The sequence below is a fragment of the Pteropus alecto genome, unplaced genomic scaffold, assembly GCF_000325575.1.
Source record: "Pteropus alecto unplaced genomic scaffold, ASM32557v1 scaffold555, whole genome shotgun sequence".
NCBI classification, from domain to species: Eukaryota; Metazoa; Chordata; class Mammalia; order Chiroptera; family Pteropodidae; genus Pteropus; species Pteropus alecto.
The window spans coordinates 637,008-646,966 of record NW_006436809.1 but is presented as its reverse complement, the minus strand read 5'-3'; the positions used below and the strand labels follow the sequence as shown (position 1 = coordinate 646,966).

At 36.5% G+C, this 9,959-nt stretch overlaps 1 pseudogene; it reads right to left on the bottom strand.

Moving 5' to 3' along the window:
- Positions 1-2,046: 2,046 nt before the first annotated feature.
- On the bottom strand, positions 2,047-2,165 carry LOC112481234 (annotated as a pseudogene).
- Between the last annotated feature and the right edge of the window lie 7,794 nt (positions 2,166-9,959).

The window sequence follows — 9,959 nt, the reverse complement described above, 5'->3', positions numbered from 1 at the left end:
TCTGTTTATGTCTGGCTTACTTCGCTTAGCATGATTATCTCTAGTTCTGTCCATGTTGTCGCAAATGGCAGTATTTCATCTCCTCTTATGGCTCAGTAATATTCCATTGTATATATGTACCACAGCTTCTTTAGCCAATCATCTATCGTAGGACACTTCAGTTTCTTCCATGTCCTGGCCACTGTGAACAATGCTGCTATGAACATTGGTGGGCAAATATCTTTCTGGATATGGTTTTTCAAGTCTTTGGAGTGAATACCCAGTAGAGGGATTGCTGGATCATATGGTAGATCAATTCTTAGTTTTTTGAGGAACCTCCATAATGTTTTCAATAGTGGCTGTATCAATTTGCAAGAGTGTATGAGGATTCCTTTTCCTCTGCATCCTTTTCAACATTTGTTATTACTTGTCCTGTTGACAACAGCTATTCTAACAGGTATGAGATGATATCTCATTGTGGTTTTGATTTACATTTTCTAATAGTCCTAGAAGATCCTCTAACTTCCTTCATCTCCCAAGAGAACTGGTGGCCCAAATAATTCTTGTTTGTGTAGGAATAACATAGGGAGGAGGCAGGAGAACTAAAATGTTAAATCAAGCTATATTCAGATAGAAGTCAAAATGGTGTAAATTACAAAGGCTTTAGTCTTTAGTCTTTTTAGTCAAAAAGACTCTCCTAATAGCTAGAGATGTTGAGAATCTTTTCAAATATTTGTTGGCCATTTGTATGTCCTCTAGGCAGAAGTGTCTGCTCAGGTCCTCTGCCCATTTTTTGATTGGATCATTCGTTTTTATGTTGTTATTGAGTTGTATGATTTCTTTGTATATTTTGGATATTAGGCCCTGATTGGAGGCGTTGCTTGCAAATATATTTTCCCATTCAGAGGGGTTCTTCTTTATCTTGTTGATGGTTTCTTATCCATTTTGAGTTAATTTTGGTGTGTGGCGATAGGCAACTATTTAATTTCATTCTTTTGCAGGTGGCTTTCCAATTTTCCCAGCACCATTTATTGAAGAGGCTTTCTTTTATTCACTGTACTTTTTTGGCTCTTATGTTGAAAGTTATTTGCCCACGTAAACATGGATTTATTTCTGGACTCTTGATTCTCTTCCACTAGTCCGTGTGCCTGTTTTTCTGCCCATACCATACTGTTTTCATTATTGTCACTTTGTGGTATAATTTAAAGTCAAGCAGGGTGATGCCTCCAGCCTTATTCTTTTTTCTCAGGATGTTTTTGATGATTCGGGTCTTTTGCGCTTCCATACAAACCTGATGATTTAGTTCTATTTCTTTCAAGAATGCTGATGAGATTTTGATGGGGACTGCATTAATTCTGTATAATGAATGCTTTAGACAATAAGGTCATTTTAACTATGTTGATTCTTCTAAAAACATGGAATATATTTCTATATCTTTGTATCTGCTTCAATTTCTTTTAATAGGGTCTTATAGTTTTCATCATATAGGTCTTTCACTGGTTTTGTTAGATTTATTCCTAGGTATTTTATTCTTTTTGTTGCAATTGCAAAAAATAAAATATTTTTCCATTTCTTGTTCTGACAATTCATTATTAGAGTATAGGAACACTATATGGATTTTTGAACATTGATTTTTCATCCAGAACCTTTACTATATTTGCTTATTGTTTCTAGTAGTGTTCTTGTGAGGTCTTTAGGGTTTTCTATAGAGAGAATCAAGTCATCCGATAATAGTGACAGTTTAATTTCTTCCTTTCCTGTTTGGATGTCTTTTACATCTTTCTCTTGCCTGATTTCACTCACCAGGACCTCCAACATTATATTGAATAACAGTGGTGATAGTGCACAGCCTTGTCTTGTTCCCGATCTTGGAGGAAAGATTTTTAGTTTTTCACCATTAAATGTAAAGTTAGCTGAGGGTTTGTCATATATGGCCTTTGTTATGTTAACATGCTTCCCTTCTATACTGATTTTGTTAAGTGTTTTGATCATAAATGGATGCTGTATCTTGTCAAAGGCTTTTTCTGCATCTATTGATATGATCATATTATTCTTTTTTTTTTTTTACGCTTACAGCACCTGGTCTTCCTAGATGGTCTCCCATCCAAGTACTAACCAGGCCTGACCCTGCTTAGCTTCCGAGATCAGACAGGACCGAGATTGTTCAGGGTGGCATGGCCATAGACTTGATCATATGATTCTTATTTTTTAATTTGTCTATGTGGTGTATCACATTAATCGATTTGCAATGTTGAACCATCCCTGTGCCCCTGAGATGAAGCCCACTTGGTAGTGGTGTATAATGTTTTAAAAATATTACTGTATTCAGTTCACTAGTATCTTATTTAGGATTTTTGTATCTGTGTTCATGAGAGATATTGGTCTGTAGTTTTCTTTTTTTGTGTTATCTCTACCAGGTTTTGGTATTAGGGTAAAATTGGTCTCATAAAATTAGTTAGGAAGCATTGCCTCCTTGTCAATTTTTTTGAAAGAGTTTGAGAATAGGTATTAAATATTATTTGAATGTTTGGTAGAATTCACTGGTGAAGCCATCTGGTCTTGAACTTTTACTTTTTGGTAGAGTTTTGATCGTTTCAATTTCCATACTACTGATCGGACTATTTAGATTTTCCGATATTTCTGGATTCCATCTAGGAAAGTTGTATCTTTCTTAGTACTTGTCCATTTCTTCTAGGTTATTAAATTTGATGTTACATGCTTTTTGATTGTATTCTTGTATGATCCTTTGTATTTCAGCGATGTCTATCGTAATTTCTTCTCTTTCATCCCTGATTTTGTTTATTCGTGTCCTTTCTCTTTTTTCTTTAGTGAGTCTAGCCAGGGGTTTGTCAATTTTATTAACCTTCTCAAAGAACCAGCTCTTTATTGCATTAATTTTTCTCTTTTTTTTTTGTATTCAATTTCATTTAATTCTGCTCTAATTTTGATTATTTCTTTTCTTCTGATGATTTTAGGCTTTATTTGTTCTTCTTTTTCTAGTTTTTTAAGATGAAGCATTAGATTGTTTATTTGGGCTCGTTCTTGTTTTTTGAGATAGGCCTGTAATGATATGAACTTTCCTACTATGACAGCTTTTGCTGGGCCCCCCAAATTTTGATATGTTATAATACCATTATTTATTTCTATGTATCTCTTGAGTTCTCTTATTATTTCTTCTCTGACTCAGTTATTCTTCAGTAGCATGTTGTTTAATCTCCATGTATTTGTGGTTCTTCCCTCTTTCTTTTTACAGTTGATCTCCAGCTTCAAAGCATTATGATCAGAGAATATGGTCGGTATGATTTCAACCCTCTTATATTTGTTGAGGCTCTCTCTGTGTCCCACTATGTGGTCATTCCTTGAGAATGTTCCATGTGCACTAGAGAAGAATGTATAAGCAGCTGTTTTGGGATGAAAGGCTCTGTAAAGGTCAATTATATCCAGGCGGTAATGTGTCACTTAAGAATGTTATTTCCTTATTGATTTTCTGTTTGGATGATCTGTCTATATCTGACAGTGGGGTATTTAGGTCTCCTATTATGATAGTGTTTTGGTCTGTTTCTCCCTTTAGTTCTATTAGTAATGGCTTTATATATTTCGGGGCTCCGCAGTTGGGAGCATAGATGTTAATAAGTGTTCTGTCTTCTTGGTGAATGATTCCCTTTATCATTATGAAGTGTCTCTCAGTATTTTTCTTTACCTTTTTTATTTTGAAATCTATTTCGTCTGATATTAGTATCCCTACTTCTGCTTTCCTCTGAATGCCATTTGCTTGAAATATCATTTTCCACCCTTTCACTTTGAATCTATATTTGTCTTTGGAACTGAGATGTGTCTCCTGGAGGCAACATAAAGTTGGGCTTTAATTTGGGTTCAATCTGTAACTCTGTGCCTTTTTATTGGTGATTCAGTCCATTTACATTAAGGGTGATTATTGAAATATGAAGTTTTCCTATAGCCATTTTATCTTTTGCTTTCTGGTAGCTTGGTGTTTCCATTGCTCATTGCTTCCTTGTCCTTGTGCTTCTGTTTTTCTTTTTTTCTTTCTTTCTTTTTTGGTTGGGTTTTGTGGATTTTCCCTCTGGTCCTTCATCTTTTATGTTATATACTTCAGTTCTGAATCTTTGCATATGGTTACCATTATAAATATGTAAAAGATAGTTATAGATATATATATGTGTGTGTGTGTGTGTGTGTGTGTGTGTGTGTGTATGTACGTATGTATATATATGTATGTATGTATGTATGACTATATATATTCGTCCATTTTCTTCTGTGTGCGCTTTATCTCCATTCTCCTTTGCAAATTTGGATCTTTGAATCCTTTCCTGTCATTGTTGCTTCAATTTGTCCCTATGTATGCTGAATGTTCATTACTATCTTGCAATAAATAGCAAATCTCTTCTTATTGTTTAAGCTTATAATGCCCTGTTCTTAATAAAGGTTGCATTCTTCTGCTTCTATCTGCCTACTAGTTGCCTTACTCATAGTTATGTATTTTTTTGTCATTTTCTTTTAGGTGAGCTGACCCCTTTCAGTATTTCCTATAATGCAGGCCTTGTACTAGAGAATCCTTTCAATTTTTGTATGTCTGGAAAGGTCTTTATTTCTCCAACATATCTAACAGAGAACTTTTCTGGATACATTATTCTTGGCTGGTAGTTCCTTTCATTTAATAGTTTGAATATTTGATTCCACTCTTTTCTTGCTCGTAAGGTTTGTGCCAAAAAGTCCTACAATAGTCTAATGGATTTTCCTTTATAGGTTACCTTCTTCTTTTCCCTGGCTGCCCTGATAATTCTTTCTCTGACTTTGATTTTTGATAATTTTAATATAATGTGTCTTGGAGGAGGCCTTTTTGGGTTGAGCTAATTGGGTAGTCTGTTGACTTCTTGAATTCTAAGCTCCAGCTTTTTCTTTAGATTTGGGAAATTCTCATCAACTATTTGTCTGAAAATGCTTTCTTTGCCTCCCCTTCTGCAGTAAGTTCCATTATTCTTATGTTTCCTCTTCTGATGGTATCAGCTAGTTCTTGTATTTCTCTTTCATTATTTTTCATTCTTTGGTTTCTCTCTTTTTCCTTCTGATTTACTTCTAGATTTCTGTCTTCGATATCACAGATCCTTTCCTCCATTTTGTCTACTCTATTTTCCAAGCTTGCTATTTCATTCTTCATCTCTTTCAGTGCGTTCTTTATCTCATGAAGTTCTATTTGGTTCTTTTTGAGGGTTTCAATCTCCTTGCTAAAGAACTCATTCTGCTCATCTAGTTGTTTTCTCTTTTAACTTCTGGAAATGTTGATGTGAAGTATTTTGGAACTCAATGAATTTTTTCAGAAGTGCTATCCTGAATTCTCTGTCATTTAAGTAATATTTCTATGTCTTTAAGCTCATTTTCTGGAGATTTTTCTCTTTCTTTCTGAGCTGCCTTGTCATCTTGGTTGTTCATCGTGTTTAATGGACTATTTCTCTACCTGGGCATTAATAAAGGTGTATTCTGCTTTTTTTTTCCAGAAAGAAGATTTATTATATAAAGGTCTCTCTTTAGCCTGTTGCTCAGATGGCGTTTTTCTTTTCGTTTCCAGTAAGTGACATCTAAGCCTGTTGGATCCCTACTTTATATAAAGTATTAATAGTGCCCTTTTTAAATAAATAAATAAATATTCAATCATGCTTGCTACCCTCAGTCTCAATCCCTGTCAGTGTTAGCAACAGTTTCAGTAGGATTTGCTCAGATTCTCCTGGGGCTCCGCAGTGTTCCATCTTGGAGGATATGAGGAGAGGGGCCCTCTGGGGTAGTGAATGAGGGCTGCAGCTTAGCCTCGCATTTTACAACTGCGCTGGTAATAATCAATTGTTGCTTCTCTGCCATCCCCACTTCTCTGCTTTCAGTCCTGATACCTGAGTCCTGCCTCTGTGTGAACCTCACAGCTCTTCCAAGCAGGGCTGTTCATGGAACCAGACGTACCTTCTCTCTTGCCCTCCTCCTGCTGAGAGTTCCGGCTGCAAGAGGCAGCTTCTTTGTTTCCCACAGTCTAGCACCTGACTACCCAGTTCTGACCTGTGGTAGCTCTTAGTCACGGATCCCACACTCGGATGTGCTTGTGTGCAGGTTGGGTGCTTTTTGTTGAGTTTTAGATGTTCAGCTCATTGGTGGTTCGAGGTGAGAGGTCTGGGGATATCTCTCACTCCGCTGTGTTTCTGACATCACTCCTGGCATGGTTTCTTGAGACAAGTATAAGCACAGCATTTGTGGATTGCTTACTGAATCTTAACAGATGGTCCCAGAGGGGCACAGGCTGGGGCTAAACTTGGCCTGCAGTTGAACCCCTCTCAGGACTGTGCCTCTGAACATCTACTATACAAAGCCACACTAATAAGCCTAGGAGACTTAGAAGTTTTGCTTAGTACATAAAAACAGACACAGAAAGGCAGCCAAAATGGGAAGACAAAGAAGCAGAAACCATATGAGAGAACATAACAGAGGTTCAGGAATAATGGAGTCGAGCCATTTATAACCAGTTCAAAACACTGGTTATAAAGATGCTCAGTGAACTCAGGGGATGTAGATGAACTCAGTGAGGACTTTAACAAAGAGATATAAAACATAAAAATAGAAATGGAAATTATAAAAGGGAACCAGTCAGAAATGAAGAATACATTATCTGAGATGAAGAGTATATTAGAGGGAATTAACAGAGTGGATGAAGAAGAGGATTGAACCACCAATACAGAGGATGGGTAAGCCAAAGTCACCCAATCAGAATGGCAAGAAAAAAAGAAACCAAGAATATAATGATAATTTAAGGAGTTTTGGGGACAAAATTAAGTGTAAAAATATCCGTGTAATAGGGGTACCTGAATGAGGAGAGGGAGAACAAGAAGTAGAAAAGCTATTTGAAGAAATAATTATGGAAAACTTCCCTAACCTGGTGAAGGAAATAGACATACAACCCCAGAAAGCTCAGAGAGTCTCAAGGAAGAAAAACCTAAAGAGGCCCACACCAAGATATATCATAACTAAAATGCTAATGGTTAAATACAAAGAAAGAATCTTAAAAGCAGCAAGAGAAAAGCAATCAGTTACCTACAGGGGAGCACCCATAAGACTGGCAGTTGATTTCTCAAAAGAATCTGCGGGACAGAAGGGCTTGGCACAAAAAGAGCCCAGGATGTACAACCAAGAATGCTTTACCCAGCAAAGCTATCATTTAGAGTTGAAGGACAAATAAAGAGCTTCCCAGACAAAAATAAGCTAAAGGAATTTATCAACCCAAGCCTGTATTACAAGAAATGTTGGAGGGACTTCTTTAAGAAGAAAAAAACATGTATCAAAAACATGAGTAAAGAATGGTAATAACTACATTTCTATCAACATGTACCTCACATGGAAAAGAATTAAGTACTCCAACCAAGAGATAGGGTGGCTGAATGGATAAGAAAATAAGACCCCTACATATGCTTCCTACAAGAGATTCACTTCAGATTAAAAGATACACATAGACTAATAAGAAGGGGATGGAAAAAGATATTGCCTTGATGGACCTAGAGGGTTTGTGCTGAGTAGAATAAGTCAGACAGAGAAAGACAAATATCGTTTGATTTCGCATACATGTGGAATCTAAAGAACAAAATAAACAACAATAACAACAAAAATAAAAACAAACTCATAGATATAGAGAATATTTTGAGGATTACTAGACTGGAAGGATGTTTGCGGGGATGGTAAAAATGGACAAATGGATTAAGAAATACAAATGTATAGTTACAAAATAGTAATGGAGATATAAAGTGTAGCATAAGGAAAATAGTCAACAGTGTTGTAATAAATATATAAGGGGGAAGAGGGTTACTAGATTTAGTGGGGTGATCATTTGAGCTCTAATCACTATGCTGCACAACTGAAACTAATATATTATTGTATGCCAACCATAATTGAAAAAAAAAAAACTAATCGAATTGTACAATGTAAATATGAGCAACTAATTGTCTATTATATTTCAATAAAGCTAGGGAAAAAATTTAAAAATTGGAAAGGAAAAACAATTGCACTTAAAAAAAAGTAGATGAATGAAAAAATATAGACAAGGACAGTAATCCAAAATAAAATATTCACTATTGCAAACTGACACATAAAGGGATACATATATTAAAATATATAACATGAGAAAAAAAATCAAGCTATAGTCAGAGACTGCAATATACTGATCAGCCCTACAGCCAGACTACAAGGAAACCTGCAGAACTAAGGAAATTTTCTACTAGGATGCTAACAAACCATTTCCTCACATTAGGAAGGGAAAACAGGAAAAACAGAGTCTATAATTGGCACCCTAAACAAAATAAAATCATTTGTACCCTATGGCTAAAACCATAGGAAACCTATGAGTCAAAGGCTGGAAAATGCCAGAGGGCCTTTCACGCTACATATTCTTACCTTTTCATGCTACATACTCTTATCCTTCCTCACTGTGTGCCTATATCAAAGGAAAATTGGTAAATAAAGTCTTTAAATTGTAATTCACAAGAACTAAAGAATCATGCGTAAACGAGATTTTCCAAGGCTTCTTTCCTTGTCTCGCTTTTTTTGTCTTTGCTTTCTCTTGGCTTTATTTTTTCCCCTTCTCTAATAAACTTTCCTTTTGACTCTAACTTTCACGTGTGCTTGAATTCTTTCTTGTGTTCAGCCAAGAACCCTTTTCTCTCTCAGTTCAGGGCTTGAGTTCCCCCCGCTCAGGGGAATTTGCCCTGTCCTGCATCAGGAAGAATGTATAGAGATCCAACAATTGCAAAAGATTGGCTCAAGGTCACACTGGAAGTCAAAGTCAGTGCTGAGATTGCTGGGATTCTTAAGACCCATGAGTGCCCTGTGAAAATTATTAAATTTCATGTTTTCGTTTCATTAATAATTTTTAAAAATCATCATAAGCATGCTCTGGAGCACATGTAACTGACCTTGGCTCTGCATGTGTGTGCCTGCACTTGATCGTATTACCTTCTTAAGGTCAAGTTAGCACTTCTTTAATTGTCTGGGTTGCATTCGTAGCAAGTGAATTCCAGTGGACATGTACTGACAAAGACTTCTTAGTAATTTGAATAGACAAGTAGAGGGAAAATTGAGTCATCACCAGGCACACAGTGAATATTGTGTCAGTTTCAAAAGAACTTGCATTAGGCAGTAGGTGCTCATGTTGCCAGCAGCAACTGCATTTCAGAAAAGCAACTATTCATCACATCAAATGACTGTTAGTTTAAATTGCCTTTCTACTTTTATTTGTGTTTATTGCTATGCTGTTTCAGTTTTATAATTGCTTAAGTTCTGAAGCACGAGAAGTTCATAATTAGCTGTGCTTGCACACATTTAAGCAATAAAAATAATTTAAGCCCATGAAAATTGTGTTTCTTCCAAAAGGGTAATACATTACTCAAGTTCCAGCCTTCAGAGCAGGGCTGAATTAAACCTGGGGTTTCGGGAGTCTCCGAAGGAAACCTGTGGTGACGGAATCCTGTTAAAGGCTGGAAATCTCCCCACCCTCAAGATCCAGTGCAAGGAAGTTAGAGGCCAGGGCTCTTGGTTGCTGAGTGTGAAGTTAGGTGGTTGGGGGTTAGGGGGTAGTCGGATGGGTGGGGATGGGGAGGTGTCACGAAGTCAGGATGTCATAGGGCAGGCACCTAGGGAAAACTCCAAGGAGAATTTACATGACAGAACCAAGAACTGAGGTGAGAATGTGTATAATTTTTTCCAAATATATACAAATTTTTTAAGGAAATGGCAGTGTCTATGAAAATATGAAATGTGCATAATAATTTTCCCCAGCAGTTCTATCCCCAGAAATTTATCTTACAGATGGATATATTTGTACAGGTGCAAAAGGATGTCTTCGAGGTTTTCGTTACCTTGTTTGAAATGAAAAAAAGGAAGAGAGAGAGAGAGAAGGAAGGAAGGAAGGAAGGAAGGAAGGAAGGAAGGAAGGAAGGAAG